We start from the raw sequence: 20,962 nt of genomic DNA on the forward strand, positions 1-20,962 counted from the left end.
TCCATCCATTCACCCAGTAACTCCTGCCCTCACAGAGTTTATATTCTAGTTGAGGAGAGAGACAGTAAACAAAATATGTAGTATGTTAAATGGTAATAAGTGTTAATGAGAAAATAAAGAGGATAAGGAAGGGACATGAAATATTGGGGTCAGAAAGGGGTGACAATATTAAATAGGGCGATCAGAGAAGCTCTCCCTGAGAAGGGGACTTCTGAGCAAAGACCTGAAGGGAGTGAGGAATCTCTAAGGACATCTGACAGGAGAGCATTCCAGACAAAGGAAGAGCGAGTGCGAAGTCCTCGAGGCATGAGTGTGCCTGGAAGGTTCGAGGAGCAACAAGGAGGCCAGTGTGGCTGGAACAGAGAGAGAATGAGATGAGGTCTGAGGTAGAAGTCATTGGGTCCTAATAAAAGCTTGACATTTACTGTGGGTGAGATGGGAACCACTGGAAGGTTTGGGGCAGAAACTGACATGATTTTATGTTTTAACAGAACAAATCTAGCCTCCATAGTGAGAACAGAACTGAAGGGGAACACAGATGCAAGCACAAAGGTCTTTGTGGAGGCCACTGAAATAATCCAGGGGGAAAATGGTGGTGACTTAATGCAGGTGATAGCAGTGAAAGGGTAAGTTGTATATTTTGGACATATATCAGCTAGATAGATATGCAGATGCGTAGATAGGTGGATGGGTGGCTGGATAGATGGATAGATGATGGTTGGATGATTGACAGATGGATGGATGGATTGATGAATGAGAGATGGATGATGGATGAATGGAGAATGGATGGATGGATGGGTGGATAGAGTAAATAGGATAAGATAGGATAATATAGCCATAATATATATTAACATATGAAAACCTGGGGGAGGACCAATGAGATTCTTAGCTTAACCTAGAGAAGGTAGACAGAGCACATTCCCTTTTCTCATCAAATTCAGCATTCTAGAGTGACCAGTTCTCTCACCTCAGCAATCCTGGAGGTAGATATTATTATCCCCAACTTATAAAGGAGGAAACTGAGATTCAGAGAAGTTGCTGCTGGCATGAAGTCAAACAGCTAGCGAGTGGCAGCGCTAGTATTCCAAAGTTCTGTCGTATTCCAAATCTTTAGCACAAATACTGTAACCTGAGAATAGGGAAGAATATTCGCCAATCCCAAAGAAAATATAGGGAAGAGGAAGTAAACATGAACTGTAAAGGAGGGCTGAAAAAGAAAGAGAAAGAGGGAGAGAGAGAGGGAAAGAAAGAAAGAGAGAGAGAGAGAGAGGGAAAGAAAGAAAGAGAGAGAGAGAGAGAGGGAAAGAAAGAAAGAAAGAGAGAGAGAGAGAGGGAAAGAAAGAAAGAAAGAAAGAAAGAAGAAAGGGAGGGAGGAAGGAAGGAAGGAAGGAAGAAAGAAAAAAGAAAGGAAGGGAGGAAGGAAGGGGGGAGGGAGGGAGGAAGGAAGAAAGAAAGAAAGGAAGAAAGAAAGAAAAAAAAGAAAGGAAGGGAGGAAGGAAGGAAGGAAGGAAGAAAGAAAGAAAAAGAAAGAAAAAAGAAAGGAAGAGAGGAAGGAAGGACAGAAGAAAAAAAAACTAGCCAGTTTCTCTGTAGATAAAAGAAATGGACATAGGGGAAAGGAGTTAATAAGTCACTTGAAAGGAGACAAATAAAGGTCTTTCCACGTAAGATGACTCGAAATGCCGCAGTGGAGGCTGTGCGTCCACAGGCGTCCTGCCCTTTCTCCAAGGCTGCCGTTATTTACCAGCCTGAGCTCTTGTTTGTTCCCTTGCTTTAAAGTGAAGTACGCAAACACTCTCACTTCAAAGGGAAAAATTCTCATAAATGTCATTTTACTGCCAGCCCAGATGATTAGTATCAACAGACCCTGAAAGTAGGGTGGGGTGTAGGGACCCCAGGCATGTCTGGTGACTAAGAGGGAAAACTGTCACTGGCTCCTTCTTATAGAAAGGAGGCCAACCTCGAATGAACCCAGCTGAGCACATGCTTGGAGCAGCTAAGAGCATGGCATTGCCTACATTCAAATCCCAAATATGTCTCTTTTTATTTAGACAAAGTTCAACAACTCCAAGCCTTGGTTTCTTCATCTGTACAATGGAAGTGACTTAATAGTAACCACTGCAAGGGGTCATTGTAAGGATTTTTTAAATGAACAAACAGAAGGTACCTAGCACTGTGCCTGGTACATGAGTCCTTAGCAGACATGAGGGTATCTCTTGTACAGATGGAGCTGGGGCTTACTGTCATGCCACTGCCTGTGATCAAAAGTGGGAAGGTGTCTTCTCACATATGTGGACATTCCAGATGTAAGTGATCAGATGAGATGCAGGGCCCCAGATAAGAAATGGGGATACGCAAGGTGGGCTGTAGAAAGTGAGCTGACACTGTTGATTGGAGACCCAAGAGTTACTGCCACTCCCTCGCTCCCTCCCACTACAGAGGCTGAAAAGCTATACATACACACTGTCAGCCTCCCTTGCAGCTACGGGACTAGTCCTGTTCAGAAACACAAATAAAAAGTCTGCTGGGGCAGAATTTTGGAAACTGTATAGTTTAGTAAGAAGAGATGGCTGTACCTAGTGAAGACTTTCCCCAAGCACCCTTTCTTCTTACCCTTCTGGGAATGCCGGAAGTGACCATGAGACCCACTGCAGCTCCCAAAAGAACTGGCTTATTGAATCAATGCCAACAACAACCTACTAACAAACTTCTTACGATTCAGTGGGGGTGATTCAAGCCGCTGTTGTCAGCGTTTTATGATTTGCAGTCATTTACGTTCCTACAAATACCAACTCATAGGAACATGAATGCAAGAGAGAGAAGTCCCTCCTCTCCTTGGGTCCAGCTCCCTGGAACCTCAACTTCAAACAGCCTGGAGGGATTTGAGAGGACGTCCAGCTTGTGGGAAAATGCTAGTCTCTGCTAGCAACAGCCAGAAAATAGGCAGAAAGTCACCCTAAAAATGCTTAAACCAAGATGAACAGAACAGAGATGGGGCGACTCACCTATCAGCCCCCTGCACCCTCTCAGTTTATCTCACTCCTGTCATCCCAGAGACATTAGTGAAGTGGTTTTTTGGTTTTTTGTGTTTTTTTGCGGTACGCGGGCCTCTCACTGCTGTGGCCTCTCCCGAGGCGGAGCACAGGCTCCGGATGCGCAGGCTCAGTGGCCATGGCTCACGGGCCCAGCCGCTCTGCGGCATGTGGGATCCTCCCAGACCGGGGCACGAACCCGTGTCCCTTGCATCGGCAGGCGGACTCTTAACCACTGCGCCACCAGGGAAGCCCAGTGAAGTGGTTTTTAATGGCCTGGTCTGGTCCCAGACTTGCTACAGGTGAATTAGAAGAAGAGCCGTGAATCTGCTTAGACAAGATCATTGAATGGATAGTGTGGACTGGCCAAGGGAAATTGGCATCTTGGGGAAAGGAAATCATGGCTTCAAGACCTTCTCCATTCCCTGACACCATGGTGAAGTAGAGATTGATTTTATTCAAGGGCCTGGCAAGACCCCAACAGCATCAGTAAACTTTTCTAAACTATTTCCTTCCTCAGCTGGCTCGGCTGTAACAGAAAGTCCACAGATCTCTGGGTACCTCAACCTCATTTACATTGCTTGTTAAACCCTGTCCAATTTCCTCGAAAGCTAAAGGGCACGTCTGTTTCAGATGAGTTTCTTTATACACATCCTATAGAGAAAAATGCATTCTGCCATTATTGTTTTTAATTGTTCACTCATGCACGCATGGGTTGATTGATTGATTGATTAACTGAGTCCATTCACATTTATTGAGCATCTACTATAAGCCAGATTCTGCATGGAATGGAATTTCAAGAATGACAAGTGACATGTTCCTGCCTCAGTAAGGACCCAGTATTCTGGACTCCATCCATTTTCTACACAAAACCTTCCTCAAAACTCACCTGGGGAAACTTCCTCCCAAACTTCTCATTCCACAATTTATCACTTGGTGGAGGTTTTTATTGCTTTTTCTCCAAGAGAGCCTGGTTGCAGTTGCTCAGTTTTGCTAAGTCACTCTGCAAATGCATTTTAAAAAATATCTTGGCAAGTATACAAAATTCACTGGAGAATTTTACATGACTTCATTATGTTTTTTCGGAGAGCAGGAGTGTATGGAATGGGATATATCACAAAACCTTTATAGTAGCTTTGGAAGATGGGGGACAAATTGCCTTGCTTAGGACATATGACCACACTACCACCTGGTGGTAATGTTGCACCTGAAGCCATGGAAAAAAGATGGCTGAGTTACCCCAAATCTAATTTTTTGGTGAAACCTATGAATTAGAATAAGATCCTTCATGGATGAATCTTAAAGTGCCGAAGAGTCCATGTAGACCATATCTCAGGGAGCCAATAAAGATTCAGATTAATCTGTACTCTCCAGTGATGATCTCTGACTGCCATATTTATGGTGAATAATAACTCTTCACACTTGTGAAGTGCTTTTCATATGCCTGACTTGGGATAGGCATTACTATTGCCTCCATTTTGCAGCTGAGAAAACTGAGGTTCAAAGAGGGTATGGAATGGCCCAGGTATAGAATTAGCCATGTAGGGAAACCAGGATTCAAATTCATATTTTCTAAAGCTTACACACATACTTTCTACCTTTAGGAAGGTCATCATTCTAGTTGTGGGTGCCACATAAAGTCAGAAATCAGTGGCCTGGCTCAACGTTATATCAGAGCACACTGGTCTCAAGGCAAGTAAATAGAATAAAGAAACAAATAAGTGGCATGTCACCATCATTGTGAACACATAGACTCCGTGTTAGTTGAAGGTAGGTAGGACAAGGTGGCCTCACCTTAGGTCAGCTCAGATTCCCCAGAAGCAGAGCCTGAGACAAGGGTTCAGGAGCAAGTGATTTATCGAGCGTGCTCTGCAGAGAAATCTGTTACCAGGGTTGGAGAAGCAAGACCGGGAAGTGGAGAAAGCCAAGCAAGGATATGGTTTCAGATGAAGTCTAGCTTCAGCCTGCTCCCACAGGAGGCGCTTAAGTGTTAACTCAATTGCAGAGTTGTTCCACCTTGAGACAAGGCTTGGTTTTCATACTTCAGGACAAACCAGTCGCTGGCTATGGGAACATATAACTCTGGAAGGGAACATAAACTCTTAGGCACCTTCAGACAAGATGGTTTCAATTGCCCAAAAGTAATTCTCTGAAGGATTGGAAGTATGAACCATTAACAGCAATGTACACAGCAGCTGGCAGATGGACATACTGAACTGGCAGAAGGGACCCCAGGGGATCTGGTAGGGTCCAACAGCATCCCTGTGTTCACCCTCCTCCTGCCACGACAGCTTCCACAAGGTTCTCCAAATACACTCACACATATCCACCCCAGGGCCTTTGCACATGTGGTTCCCTCTGTCTGGATGTTCTTTTGCTCACTTCCTTCAGTTCTTGGCCCAGATGTCATTTTATCAGTAAGTCCTTCCCCAACCCTCCTATTTAAAACTGAAACACACACACACACACACACACACACACACACACACACACACACACTCCTCTTTCCAGCTTTTTTTTTCCCTCTGTAGTGTTTCCTACCATCTCACATGTATACATTGCATGTATCTGTTTAGTGTAATTTCCCAGAACTAGAAGGTAAGATCTGAGAGGGTCCCCGTTGTCCAGTGTTATGTCCCCAGCACCTGGGACAATTATCGACACCCAGTACATGCTCCAAAAATACCTGTTCATTGAATGAATGAAAACATAAAGATTTAATGGAAGCACTGCACTCTTTTAATGGGAAAACATGCTTGTTATAAAAAGCAGAATACATAAATCTAAACTCAGTATGAGTCCAATTACAAAATAAGTATATATCTGAGTATAAGAAAGAGACTGGCAGGAAATCCAGCAACATGCAAGCAGTGGCCAAGCTGAGTGGCAGTAGTATTCATGACTATTAGACTCTTCCCAGAACTTTTCTGCATGGTCCAGTTTTCCATTGGGACCATGTATAGTCTATTTTAGCACAGGAGAAATGTTTCGTTTTACCTTATTTTTAAAAAATGAGTTGAAACATGAAAGACCTTCGGTGGATTGATCAGTTCAACGATCACTGATTGCTATAGCAGTGAAGACAGACAAAGTACTAAATGCCTACTACGTACGTCAAACCGTGGGGTGACACCAAGAAAGACGCAGTCTTATGTTATACTGTGTTCAGGCGTGATGCCTGGCTTGTACCGGGTGCTCATTAAGAGTTTGAGTACAGAAAGAGGAAAGGAAGGGAGGGAGAAAGAGATAGAAGGAAAAAGAGAAGGATGGAGGGAGGAAGTCTATCAATCAAAATCCTACCATCCATGCCCTCCATGATAGGGTCTGGGTTTCTGCCCCAGTACCTGAATGAGGTGGGGCTGCAGAGGGAGGCCAGTTCTTGGTCTGGGACAATAGCCACACTCATCTGTTCAACAGTGACTGTATGTCAAGACCCCAGACGAAGCAGCCTGGATCCTGACCACACACAAGTGACTTCAGCTCTGGGGTCACTGGGCTCCTCTGCACAAAGGGATATTTCACATCAGCATCACACTTAACATCTCTTAATCCACACAATAAACTGACGAGACAGACATCTTTCACCCCAATTTAAACATGAAGACACTGAGGCAATAAGAGGATAAATCACAAGTGTGTGTCCAAAGTCACAGACTTGGGGCAAAAGATGAATTTCACCCGATTCTCCATCTTTATTTTCACCTACTCTAGCCGCTCCCTCTGAAAGGGCATTTGGGTGTAAAAGCGAGCCTTGGAAGGAGGGGACATGCTAAGGCTGACACACAGGCACCCTGGACCTGGGGCTACTCCGGATCTGGTTCTCTGTGTTCTGATGGTGAGCAGACATCTTTGTATCTCCGGGCCCCCGGGAGTGAAATCTTCCATGTTCAAGAGACTGTAGTTCACCCAAGGTCAGAGTAATTGTGCATGATTAATGGTTGACCTCTTTGTGGAAACCCTACACAAAAGCTCCAAACCGACTTGTAATTTCATACTCCTCCCAGCCTGTTCAGAAGAGCAGGGTTTTATTTCCTCTCTGCACAGCTAAGAAATCAGAATCTTCAGCTCTGGGAACGAGCTTCTAAACCCAGGACTTACGGACTGTGGTTTCCCAAGGCTAGTACCAGACATCACGGATGTGTCTGGCCGCTTTGGGTGAAAATGAAAGGAGAGGTTATAATAGAAAGAGGGAGTGTTTGCTGAGCACTCATCAGGCCAAGCATCCATCGGTGCCCATGACAGGAATGAACTCCCTCAGTCCTCAAATCCAATGTGATGATTATCTCCATTTTACAGACAAAGAGACTGAGGCACAGAGAGGGTACGTAGTTTAGGACACAGAGCTCATAAGCAGGGCAGCCAGGATTTGAACCCTGGCAGTCAGGTTCCAGAGCCTGATCTTCAGGAAGTGCCCCTATCCAGCTTCCTGTTTCAGAATAAGCTCCAGATCTTCCCTGCTCATTGGTCACAGCAACCTGCTCTTAACCCGGTTAATAACTGAGTGCAAAATGGTTCCTTCGCAAGCAATGACACCCCCCCATGCCAACACCATGGTGGTCACCCCTCTGATGGCTCACGTCACACCACCCAGCAACCCCCAACCTTAAGACATGCGCACACTGCTCCCTAGGTGTTGGTCTGCCCGCTTACTTCCCACTTTCCCAAGCGCATCATAATTTCCCACCACTCCCTGCCTTTGCATGGATTGGGCCGTCTGCCTGGCGCCTGTTTTGCTCTGCCTTTGACCGCTTCCCAAGCCCTGCTTGCCCTTCGTGACCCAGGCTGGTATGGCCCCCAACGAACGCCCCAAGCTCACTCATTGACACCCCAAGGTCCAGAGGCAGCCCTCGAAGGGGTCCTTTTAAATCTGGGAATTAGCTGCCTAGATTTTTAAAAGTAGGAGATTTCACTTGTTTTAAATGTGGCATTCTGGTAACTCTTGAAAAGACAGAATACCTGAAACACAGTGACCTGAAATCCTGCACGGCAACAGTTAGAGCAGCTGGGCAGTGGCTGTCCCCTACGAAGGGGACACGGGCTCACCAGATCACCAGAGTCCCCTCCGTCCTCTGTCTCTACCCACCTTGCTCATGGATCACACCTGGCTGGCCCCTATAGATTGAGAGTTTCAAGCCCTGCACTAAAAGATATTCTGCAACATGGGGGTTTGGGAGCAGAGAAGGTGCAGCCTTTGGGGTGTGTTCTGAATTGTCCTTTTCTTTCTGATGCCTGCCTGCCTGCCTTGCCTACCACAGGATACATTATATCACCAACCGGACCATCCGTTTCAGAAATGCATTGCTATGGAAAGTCATCTTCCATTCATTCATCTCTTTCACAAGTATCTGTGGAGCCCCAGCGAGGGACAAGGAATTTTGTCTAATCGGCATGCATTTCAGGGAAGCTGCCGGGAGGCAGTCACTTCTAATCCTTTAACTCTTTATCTCTTCTCCTGAAGCCTTTGCACTGTGACTTCTCCACGCTGCATCCAAGCTCCTACTGCTGAGGAATTTCATCTCCTGTAAATGGCCAGTAAAGATTCCTCTGTGTGGCTCCATGGCCGTTCCTTGTGGCTCCTTGACCCCGCCGTTCAGATGCTCTGGGTCTCAGCTAACACATCCCTCACTTTCCTGTGTATAGTTACAGCTAGGAGTCCAGCCAGACTAGGGTCTGTGCTGCCTAGTGAGGCCTCATTACAGCGTCCTCAGACTGTGCAGAAGGCATGGGTCTCATGCCCCAAACCCAGCCTGGCACATCTGATGGGGGTTCAGGCTTTAACTGAGGATTTTAAAGAGCTGGGGGTTTTATGTGAGACAGCTGGAATGCCAATTCCCGTAGGTAGCTGCAGCCAAAGTCTCCAGAAGGAAACCATTGGGCTCCTCAGACAGACCTGCTCAGGCTCCCAGCACCCAGGAGATGGAGGGAAGGAGAGGCTGCCACCCAGCTGGCCCCTGGTCTTTGAACCCAGGCCTCTTAGCTTCACAAGGGAGCAATAGAGAATTCATCAAGCCAAGATGACCCTGTCCACACCAACACAAATACCCACCCAGCCAAATCCCCAGAGCCCTGTGATGACCCTTTGCCCTTGCCTGCCTGTTCTCACAGGTGGATTAAGGCTGTTTGTAATCATAGAACAGTAGGAATCTCTTCTCACAGGGAATAGGGCATTTCCTCCAATAGGGTCAAAATACATCTTGATTCTTTTCTGGCTGCTGACGCTAGTAATTTAGACCATAGCTCTAGTGATCCAGACCAGGACCAGACCATTGTTTTTGTCTCTGTGTGTGTGTGTGTGTGTGTGTGTGTGTGTGTGTGTGTGTGTGTGTGTTTAAAATAAGATATTACCTTTATTTTTTCCTGTTGAAGTATAGTTGATTTACAATATTATACTAGTTTCAGGTGTACAACATGTGATTCAATATTTTTATAGATTATGCTCCATTTAAAGTTATTATAAGATCTTGGCTCTATTCCCTATGCTGTACAATATATCCGTGTAGCTTATTTATTTTATACCTAGTAGTTTGTGCCTCTTAATCCCTTTCCCTATCTGGCTCTCCCCACCACCCCTCTCCCCACTGGGAACCACTTGTTGGTTCTCTACATCTGTGTCTGTTTCTGTTTTGTTATATTCATTCGTTCGTTTGTTTCTTAGACTCCACATGTAAGGGACAACATACAGTGTTTGTCTTTCTCTGTGTGACTTATTTCACTAAGCATAATACCCTCCAGGTCCATCCATGTTGTTGCAAATGGCAAAATTTCACTCTTTTTTATGGCTGAGTAGTGTTCCAGTGTGTTTGTTTTTTAACCGTGATCTATATCCAAAAGAATGTGGGTATATATGGGGAAGAGCAGGGCCAGTGGAGGAAAGCAGTTCCAAGTCCTCATTCTTGCCTTTTATCTCAGGCTCAGACCACAGCCTCCGTGAGAGGACGGGGGCATAATTCATGGAGGGGATATGGCGGCAAGGGAATCGGAGGGCCTTTGGGAGTTTCTGAGACTCCCCCCATTTCCTCTTCCATTGTGACGTTATGAACACCGTAATAAGTTAAACATATGAGAGCTTCAAATTCTTACCTGACTTCTCCCTTCCCTCCTGCCTCTTCCAGGGTTGTGGAAAGACAGAAAGATGGTCAGGCTGGAGACCTGGGTCCCTGGCTCTGCTCCTCCATGACTGTGTTGCCCGAGAAATACAATTTCTCTCTCTGGGCCTCTGTTTAATCCATCTGTAAAGTGAAGTGAGTAGGTCAGAAAAAAATGACAACTCGATTTTCTCTCAGTTGCCACTGCTGGGCAACTGGTAGACTGCCTGATGCGTTCTGTTGAGAATTAAATGAGCAAATCCCCAACCCACCTGGACCGCCCCCAGGCAGCACAAAGCCTGGCGTGCCGTCACAATTCTACTCAGCCATCTTTTGTAACACATATCCACAAGGTCTTCTCTGCAGGGTCCGGTTTTGGTTTCTTTGAGGTGTGGGGTGATAAATTAAAGTCACTGCAAAGCAGTCCAAGGGAATACTCCTTCTAGATGATCATGATTAACACTTCCTCAATCTTGCTTTTTTCATCTATGCTTAATTCAACGGCAATTGTTTTTAGCAACTCAAATCCAATCAGACTTTTCCAAAGCATACAGTTTCGTTTCTATGGATGCGTTGTTCCTCAACACACTCATGTTTCACTGGTTTCTGTGAAATGTTATTAAGTTGTATAATTAAAAGAACAAGGAGGGGTCTTCCCTGGTGGTGCAGTGGTTGACAGTCCGCCTGCCGATGCAGGGGACACGGGTTCGTGCCCCGGTCTGGGAAGATCCCACGTGCCGCGGAGCGGCTGGGCCCGTGAGCCATGGCCGCTGAGCCTGCGCGTCCGGAGCCTGTGCTCCGCAACGGGAGAGGCCACAACAGTGAGAGGCCCGCGTACCGCAAAAAAACCCCAAAAAACAAGGAGGGATAGATCCTGGTTTTGCGGAGTCTGAAGCTTATACAATTTGGCAGCCCTCTTTGAAGGAAAAGAAAGCTAAATTACAAATATAGAATTAGACACAAATATCGATACCTATTTAGAATGAGAAGAGAAATCACAGGTTTCCACTCTTTGAAAAAGTGGAAAGACTATAAATGTCACAAAATTTCGAGAAAGTGATAATAATATTTTTATTAATTAATTACCTCTCACGTGGCTAAATTATTTTTATCCTATAACTTCTGACCACAAACTCTTAATCACTTCTTTACGTGACAATCACTTTGTAACAATGTCTTCTCTGGAAAGGCTAGAATCCAGTATTTTCTTTAGCAGGGTTAATCATTCTGTTTATACTCAGAACACATAAAATTGAAATTTCTCACCATTTGTAGTACTGATACAGGTTGTGCCCTGGAACCACAGAAATTGATCAATTCTATTTTACATGATTTCCATCAAATAAAGGAGAGGATATAGGGTGAGTATACCTGTTAAAGCTATACTTTCAAGCATATTCCCGATAGGAAAGAACTTCTGATTTGACTACTTGTCATTTTAACTGAGTCCTCTGCTCACAGTTTTACTCATTTGATAATTGAATTTTCTACAGACTAATTCCTGGCTCTGTATATTTCAAACCTTGTTTCTCCTCCACATACCTCTGGTGCCAGGCACCGTAGAATGTATTCATATTGAAATATGCTCTCTGATCCTGCTTGTAGGTCACAACATCAGTGAGTAGGTATAATGAGGTGGTAGGGGCATTTCTGGAAGCCACTTCCACATTGGAATGGCTAGATAAATCTTCACATAGAAATGACTTTGAACCACACAAATATAGTCCATTTAATCCAGTCTAAATACATCCCTACCTCAACTTCCCATTATCAATGGGAATAACAACTTCCCATTATCAATGACCCCTGACATTTGGGGAAGTGGAAGGAGACAGTAGTTTTAACCAACTACAATTAAAACATTTTACTTCGAAATAGATGGCTAGTGGGAAGCAGCCGCATAGCACAGGGAGATCAGCTCTGTGCTTTGTGACCACCTAGAGGGGTGGGATAGGGAGGGTGGGAGGGAGACGCAAGAGGGAGGAGATATGAGCATATATGTACATGTATAGCTGATTCACTTTGTTATAAAGCAGAAACTAACACACCACTGTAAAGCAATTATACTCCAATAAAGATGTTAAAAAAATATTTTACTTTGAAAAATATTTTAAAACATGAAACCAATCTGATAAAGGACTGTTGTCTAAAATATACGAAGAATCTTCAAACTCAACAGCAAGAAAATGAACGACTCAGTTAAAAAATGGGCTGAATAATGCCATTTGCAGCAACATGGATGGACCTAGAGACTATCATACTAAGTGAAGTAAATCAGAAAGAGAAAGACAAATACCATATGATGTTAGTTATATGTGGAATCTAAAATACAACACAAATGAACCTATCTACGAAACAAAAACAGACTCAGACATAGAGAACAGACTTGTGGTTGTCATGGGGGGGCGGGGCACAGAGGTGGAGGGAAGGATCGGGGGTTAGGGATTAGCAGATGCAAACTATTATATACAGGATGGATAAACCACAAGGTCCTACTGTAGAGCAGAGGGAACTATATTCAATATCCTATAATAAACCATAATGGAAGACTATGAAAAAGAATATATATACATATGTGTGTGTGTGTATATATATATATATATATATATATATATATATATATATGAGTCACTTTGCTGTTCAGCTGGAATTAAACACAACATTGTAAATCAACTATACTTCAATAATTTTTTTATTTTTATTTTTTGTTTGTTTTGTTTTGTTTTGTTTTGTTTTTGTAGTACGCGGGCCTCTCACTGTGTGGCCTCTCCCATTGTGGACCACAGGCTCCGGACGCGCAGGCTCAGCGGCCATGGCTCACGGGCCCAGCCGCTCCGCGGCATGTGGGATCCTCCCAGACCGGGGCACGAGCCCGTGTCCCCTGCATTGGCAGGCGGACTCTCAACCACCGTGCCACCAGGGAAGTCCCAATAATTTTTTTTAATGGGCCAAAGAGCTTAACAGACACTTCATCAAAGAAGATATGCAGATGGCAAATAAGTATATGAAAAGATGTTCAACATCACATGTCCTTAGGGAACTGCAAATTAAAGCAGCAGTGAGATACCACTACACACCTACGAGAATGACTAAAATCCAAAACACTAACAACATCAGATGTTGGTGGGGATGTGTAGCAATAGGAATTCTCGTTCATTGCTGGTGGGAGCATAAAAGGGTACAGCCACTTTGGAAGAGCACTAGAGGTTCCTTACAAAACTAATCACACCCTTACCATACAGTCCTGCAGTCATGCTTCTTGATATTTACCCAACTGAGTTGAAACTGTGTGTCCATACAAAAACCTGCACATGGAAGTTTATAGCAGCTTTATTGATAATTGCCAAAACTTGGAGGCAACCAGGATGTCCTTCAGTAAGTGAATGGATAAATAAACTGTGGTACATCCAGATAACAGAATATTACTCAGAAGTAAAAAGAAATCAGCTACTGAGCCATGAAAAGACATAGAAGAAACTTAAATGCACGTCACTAGGTGAAAGAAGCCAATGTGAAAAGATTTCATGCCTTACGATTCCAACTACGTAACATCCTGGAAAAGGCAAAGCTGCGGAGACAGTAAAAAGATCAAGGGCTTATCAGAGGTTATGGGGGAGGGAGGGAGGAATAGGCAGAGCACACAGGATTTTTAGGGCAATAAAACTGTCCTGTATGATAATACAGTGATAGATACATGTCATTACACATGTTTGCATAGGGAATGGAGAAGGCCGGCTCTTTGTTGAATCAATGAACCAGAGGATGGTAAAGAGAGTTTCTACGGTCATTGCTAACATTTGTTGAACTTCTACTGCATATCAGACAGTGCTACATTCTTTACAGAACAACATCTTTTAAACCTTCACAGCAGCCCTATTATTATTATCAATTTAGAGAGGAAGAAACTGAGGCTCTGAGAAGTGACATGAGTTACCAGAAGCCCTACGTACAGATAGTCAGTGAAGCTGGGATTCAAACAATGGTGCACAAGGCTCCCCTGACTCATGCTGCCTTAATCCAGGACTTTGGGTGACATATTTTCCCCTCTATCTTTTTTATCCTTTGCATAATTGTGCAGTAGTACCTGCCTGGAAGTCTTCCCTGAGGTTGTGCACATAGAAGTCAAAATGAGGTCATGGAACAGAGAAGAACACTTTTAATTGGTGAGATGCTGTATGTATTTGTCAGGATCCAGCCAGAAAACAGAAACCACTAAAGGTCTTTCAGACAGAAGGAGTTTAATAAAGGGAACTGACTACCCCAATGATGGAAGAGCTGAGAAGCCCACAGGAAGTGAGAAAGCAACCCAGAGGCTGGCAAGAGCAAGAAGCAGTTACTTCCCTTGGGCTGGAGGGATAACAAGAGAAGGTAGCTTTGCCAGGGCCAGAAGCTGGGGCATCCTGCAGTCCCTAGGGCCCAGTGGAGCTGAGATAAGAGAGGAAGGAGCTGTCCTATCAGAGATGGAGCCAAGGAGAAGAGGCAGCAGCTGCAGGAGATGCTTCTGGAAGCAGAGAATGACCTAGAAATACCCTGGCTTCTCTCCTTCTGTCACTCTCCAGTTTTCCAGCACTTTTCCCATCGGCCAACCCTTTCCAACAGGCTGGGAACCAGAGCTTCCCATGATACAGAGAAAAGCACAGAAGGGAAAGAATAAGAAGTGGATTTGAGGGCAAGCCTGCTGTTAACCACGCCACCCATATGCAAGATACTATTATTAGAGGAGAGAACTGCAGGGTCCCAATTAACAAGAGGAGGAGGGATAGACACAGGATTCCAAGCTATCACTCAATTTTTCTTCTCCCAGAACAAACGTGTGAGAATACAGTGAAAAGATTCGACCAGGAGATCCCACATTTCCGGATAAAATCTTGACTGTACAAAACCAAAGAGGTGGTGGGGCAGATAAGGAAAGTGCAGGTGGATGGTTTATACATTCTATTCTGCCTGAAACCAAGCTATGAACGGATAGCACTCAAAAATTCGGGTTTATTTTCATCTTAAAATAGAGAGAAGCCTCAGGACTGATGGAAGTGACCTGTCCTCCTCTGAAGGGGCCTCTGGTGAGGAGGTGTGGAGAGCTCAGCCCCGGAGACCAGGAATGACACTGTCCTGGCTCCTTTGATCCATCAGAAACTGACAGCCTTCCTGTCCAGCCCCGGCAGAGGCGGCTCTGGACCCTCCTGCTTAAGGGTGTATACGGGAGAGAGCAAGCGGCTCTAGCCCCAAGCCACTATTCCCACTTCTCCCTTCATCGATGCCCTGCCCTGGATTCTATCTTAAGAGGCAAATGCGAAGCATTCTGAACACTGTTGCTCCACCAGGCCTGGCGTTGGCAAACACTTCCTGAGTCCAGGACTGTCTGTCCCCATTTGCCTCGGGAGCTGCCAACACCTTATGCTGTAGCCTTGTAAACCACATTCATTTCCTTGGGGTACGTGCCCTCTCTTCCCTGGGGCTGGAATACACTACGACTTCTTATCAAGTCAGCACTGACTCAGCTCTCAGTGAATGTCACTTCCCCATGTAAGTCCTCGCTGACCACCCTCCAAAAGTGGTCTGTGTTTCACAGCACCTGTGCTTGTCTTTGTTATTACACTCTATTTTTACTACTCATGGAAGGACCTAGACCCAGGGTCTGCAACTACAACCAGTGGGCCAATGCAGTCCATTGCCGGTTTGTGTGAATAAAGTTTTATTGGAACACAGCCGTGTTCATTCATTTACATATTGTCTATGGCAGCTTTCACACTACAAGGGCTGATTTGAGCCGTTGCAACAGAGACCTACAGCCAGGGATCTTTCTAAATGTACATCTAAAATTAAAATCTTAAATCCTCTTTGTGTCTCTCTATTGGCTTCAGAATAGCATCCAAACTCAAAGAACAACAACAAAAAAGTGTTATTGGCCTGAAATCTAGGACGGATAGACAAGCAGATGATTTATAGGGGACACGCCAGGATCAGTATAAGCATGGAGCACATAGCACAGGACTCAGCATGACGCAGTCATGTGACAATGTCAGTTTCCTTCATTCCAACCTCCCGTACCTTCAGGATCTGCAGCTTTACAAAGTGAGCAGACAGCAGATGTGGCAGAGTTCATTATGCAATGCTAAGGAGTTCTGCGTTACCACAGGCCTGACTGTATTTGTGCACTTTACATAAAAACAAATCAAGACCATACTTAAGTTAAAGACTGTGCAATGCACAATTGGGTTATTCTGTTTACTCATCCACCCACTTGTTCATTTATTCAACAAACATTTATGTAGCATCTATGCTAAGCCTGGCAGTGGGCAAGGTACACAATATAAGAATTGCATAAGAATGGGGAGAAAAGATTAAACTGCTCCCAAGCTTACTCCTGAGGTTATTTTATTTTATTTGTTTATTTATTTTAAAATCTTATTTATTTATTTATTTTTGGCTGCGCTGGGTCTTTGTTTCTGTGCGAGGGCTTTCTCTAGTTGCGGCAAGAGGGGGCCACGCTTCATCGCGGTGCACGGGCCTCTCACTATCGTGGCCTCTCTTGTTGCGGAGCACAGGCTCCAGACGCGCAGGCTCAGTAGTTGTGGCTCACGGGGCTAGTTGCTCCGCGGCATGTGGTATCTTCCCAGACCAGGGCTCGAACCCCTGTCCCCTGAATTAGCAGGCACATTCTCAACCACTGCGCCACCAGGGAAGCACCCTGAGGTTATTTTAAATGAAACAAGGGGTATCATTCAATCACAAGACGGAGCGGAGACAAAGTAACAATAGAAACCGGCATCCCCACCAAACGACACTTACGGCACCAAGTTCCCCAATGGAATGTGAAGTTGCAAACTCTTCAGGAGTCCCCATGCTGGACTGTGCAGAGCTCTTCTCACCGAGTGAATTCAGAGTCGTCAGCTCGGCCCCCTCCCCCAGCCACGTCCAAGAACAGAATCCAGCCAGGGGCCTCAAACAGGCAGAAATATTTATGCCACATCCAGAGACCAAACCTATGAGACAGAGCTGATGCCACTTGAAAGGAATCGGGGTGGAATCTTCGGAGATTAAGAAAGTGACAGTGACCAAGATGCAAAGGGGGAGAGGGGTGAGAAAAAGGAGAGATTAAAGCAGCTGGGCCATCCGTTATTTTGATGTGTGCCTTTTTCTATTTCAAAGGGAATTAAGGGAGATGAATTAAGACTTCATTAGATCCCAGCAACTTCAGGAATATTAATCCGTCTTCCATTTGCAATAAGACTCACCGGTCTCTGCAGGGTCGGGGTGAAGGAAAGAGAAAGCTATTGATATGTTGCTGGGACCGCCCTGTGCCCCCTGCCTCTCGCCTCTGGTCACTTTCCCTTTCATGCCTTTGTTTGACATATAGGAAAGAATCATGAGGTGTTGAGTATCATTAACTTCCAAACACCTATGAAATCAGTAGGAAAGTGCAAACACTGCGGACCCCAACCGTCTCTGCCAACGATCCGTCCTAAAGTCCTCCCCTTTGGAGATGAAAAGAAAGAGCTTGGCAGGCGGACAGTCTCAGGGAGAGAGGAATGAACGAACAGGAGGGGGGACACGCAGGATAAATGAAAATATGATTGACTTCTTACCTCGGTCCGGCTCACACATGGTTCTGAGCATTTAATAAACGGGTTGACACTCCGAGTTCCCCTCATTAGGAGAACGTGGAGACCTGGATTATCGTAAATCAGAAGGCCAGGTTATCAAAGCTTCTGATCTTTAACTGTGTCAGGGCGCCCTCCTGTCTGCTTATGGAGACAGTAACCCGAAAGCTGCAAAGAATTAGCCGCTGCGCCATGATTTAAGGCACACACACCCCTGAAGGAGGTGGGAGGCCAGGCCAGGCAGGGGAAGGTTTTGCCCAGGTACCCAGCCCAAGGAGAGCTGTCTCTGGGATGCATGGCACCTGGGGGGTAGGCGTGAGGGATGACCCTATAATGGACCAAGTAACAGACCTATGTGTTTGGTGAGACTGGGAGCTAGCACTTTGAAAACTTTGAATCCTAGGTTTCCCAGTCTACCTTCACATCAAAATCTGATGCAAAACTGTTTGGCAATTTCTAATAAAGACACATCTATCCCCAGACTCAAAAACTGCATCCAAGAGAAATGAATGCATAGATCCACAAAAAGATTTGCAAACAAATGTTCACAGCTGCTTTACTCATAATTACCCCCAGACGGGAACCAACCCAGATATCCTTCAACAGAAGGGATTAAGCTACACTGGTACATCCATACAGTGGAATAATATTCAGCAGTAAAAAGAAACAAACTCCTGATACATTCAACAACGTGAAGGAATTGCACAGATCTAGTGTTGAGTGAAAGAAGCCAGACACGGGGAAGTACACACTGCATGAGTCCATTTATGTGAAGTTCAAAGGCAGGCAAAACTAGTCTATGGCGGGACTTCCCTGGTGCTCCAGTGGTTAAGACTTTGCCTTCCAATGCAGGGGGTGCGGGTTCAGTCCCTGATCGGGGAGCTAAGATCCCATATGCCTCTCGGCCAAAAAACCAAAACATAAAACAGAAGCAATATTGTAACAAATTCAATAAAGACTTAAAAAAAATAATAAATAAATAAAATTTTTAAAAACCCTAATCTATAGCAATAAAAGTGAGAAGAGTAGCAGGTGAGAAGGACATGATTGGGAGCATTAAGGGAACTTTCTGGGAGATGGAAACGTTCTGAGTCTTAATCTGGTTGATGGTTACAGGGGCAGATACATTTATAGAAACTCACCAATCAATACTGTTAATAGTTGCGTATTTTAGTATGTCTAAATTACATCCCAATAACATACCTCAAAAAAAAACAAATAAATGAATAAATGTAGATTTTAGGGCCTTTGCACATGCTTTGCCTGGAGTTCTTTTTGCCTGGGGTATCCCCCCCGCCTTCCCAATATTTTCAAGGCTGGCCCCATCGTATCATTCAAGTCTTAGCTTAACCATCACCTGTTCAACAGAGCTCAGCCGTTCTCTGTTGCATGGTCCTGCTTTTTTTTTGTTGGTTGGCTGGTTTTCATTTTGCTAATTATGCTCTGAAATTATCTTGTGTTATGTATTTGTTTATTCTCTGCCTCTTCCTCCAGCCCCACATAGACTGTAAGCTCTTGAAGGAGAAGGGTCTTATCCAGCCTCAGAGCTGACTTCTTGGAGGACATCAGTGCACGTTCTCACCTCTGGTTTCTGGTTGAGTTTTGGCCAATGGGAAATCCTAGCAGGAGGCTGAATGAAAAAGGGAGTGGGAGATTAAGGTGTCTTCTAACTTGTGAAGTCGCGACAAGCTAGCTGCGTCTCTAGATCAGTGGTTGTCAACTGGGGATAATGTTGCCTCCCAGGGGACATTTGGGATGTCTGGAGGGCACTGCTGGCATCCAGTGGGTAGAGGCCAGGGATGCCACTAAACATCCTGCAATGCACAGGACAGAGCCCCCAACAAAGAACTGCCCAGCTCCAAATATCAACAGTGTCAATTTAAGAAAACCCATTCTAGATGAACGTCACAGCTCACCTAAGGAGGACCTCTCTCCATAGCTCTCTCCCTCCAGATACAGGTAACAATCCCCACTTCCTTCAGGTCTAGGGCTTGTAAAAGCCCCAATGTTGCCAGCACCCAGGTACTACACTATACTTTATGCTTCTGCTATATCCCAGCCCCGTCCCTGTATTAGCCCCTTTATGAAACTCCTCAAATTATGCAATTCTATAGCCTATGGGCTATTCTATCTCCCATTGGAACCCTGACAGATACGCCATTTCATCTCCAACAGCTAAGCGTCCAGTAAATATCAATAAGTATCTGCTAAATTAACTAAGTAATGAATAAGTGAGGCTCTCCCCAGGAAATTTGGATTTAGAAGTCAAAGATAAATCTTGGAACTTACCACTTCTAAAAGATTCCCCGGGTGATTCCAGAACAATACGCTCATGTATTAATGGGGAAACTGAGGCCCAGGGGAGGGGAAACTACTTTTTCAGGGTCACACCGTTTTGAGGTCTGAGGTCCAGAAAGGACGCGGTCTTGACGTTGATGGTTAATACCGTTACCTTTTGTTATTTTCCTTGAACTGTTTTTCTCATAACATTGCCAATTTCTTTGGGCATAATGCAGATCCCGACCTCCTGGATGTCCAAGTGGAACATTTCAGCTGTGAGATCCTAATTCATTTACACATGACTCTGCATGTCCAAGGCTGGAGGGGCAGATCTGCAGAGGGGCAAAAACCCTGAGGACAGATATTTCTGGCTCAGTCCCAAATTCTGCCACATCCAAGCTCCTTGACCTACTAAGATTCAGTCCCCTTGTCTGGAAATTGGAGATGATAGAGTTTACCATTCAGGTTTGTTCTGAGGCCTCCATGAGATTACATCTATAAAGTGTGTGGCCGAGGGCCAGGCACAGAGTAGATTACAGAGGGCGGTGGTGGCAGCTGAGGGCCCTCCAGCCCAGTTCTCTGCGTTTGGTGTTCCAGGATCGAATACTCAGAGTTCCCAATATCACTGGGCAAAAATAACTTGAATCTAAAAAAAAAAAATAAGAGATTCAACCTCTATAGTCTTGGCTAACATATGGGCTGTAGAAAAGCCAGTCCCTAGCCACTGAGGTCCAGACAGGAGGTTTAAATCGCTTACAATAGGTTTCAACTTGCCAGTGGCAAAAGTCGGCATTCCTTTGTGAATTTGAGAGGACAGCCTTCCTCCAGGTGTTCTCAAAAGAGTGGAATTGGCATCTCACAGTTTACTTCTCTCTTCACACCCAGATGAGTCTTTAACACTGGGGAACTTTCAGGTTTTCCACTCAGAAGAGAGAATTGGCTGGGAAAAAAGAAGACTACCTCT

Source organism: Orcinus orca, chromosome 15 (assembly GCF_937001465.1).
Source record: "Orcinus orca chromosome 15, mOrcOrc1.1, whole genome shotgun sequence".
Lineage (NCBI taxonomy): Eukaryota > Metazoa > Chordata > Mammalia > Artiodactyla > Delphinidae > Orcinus > Orcinus orca.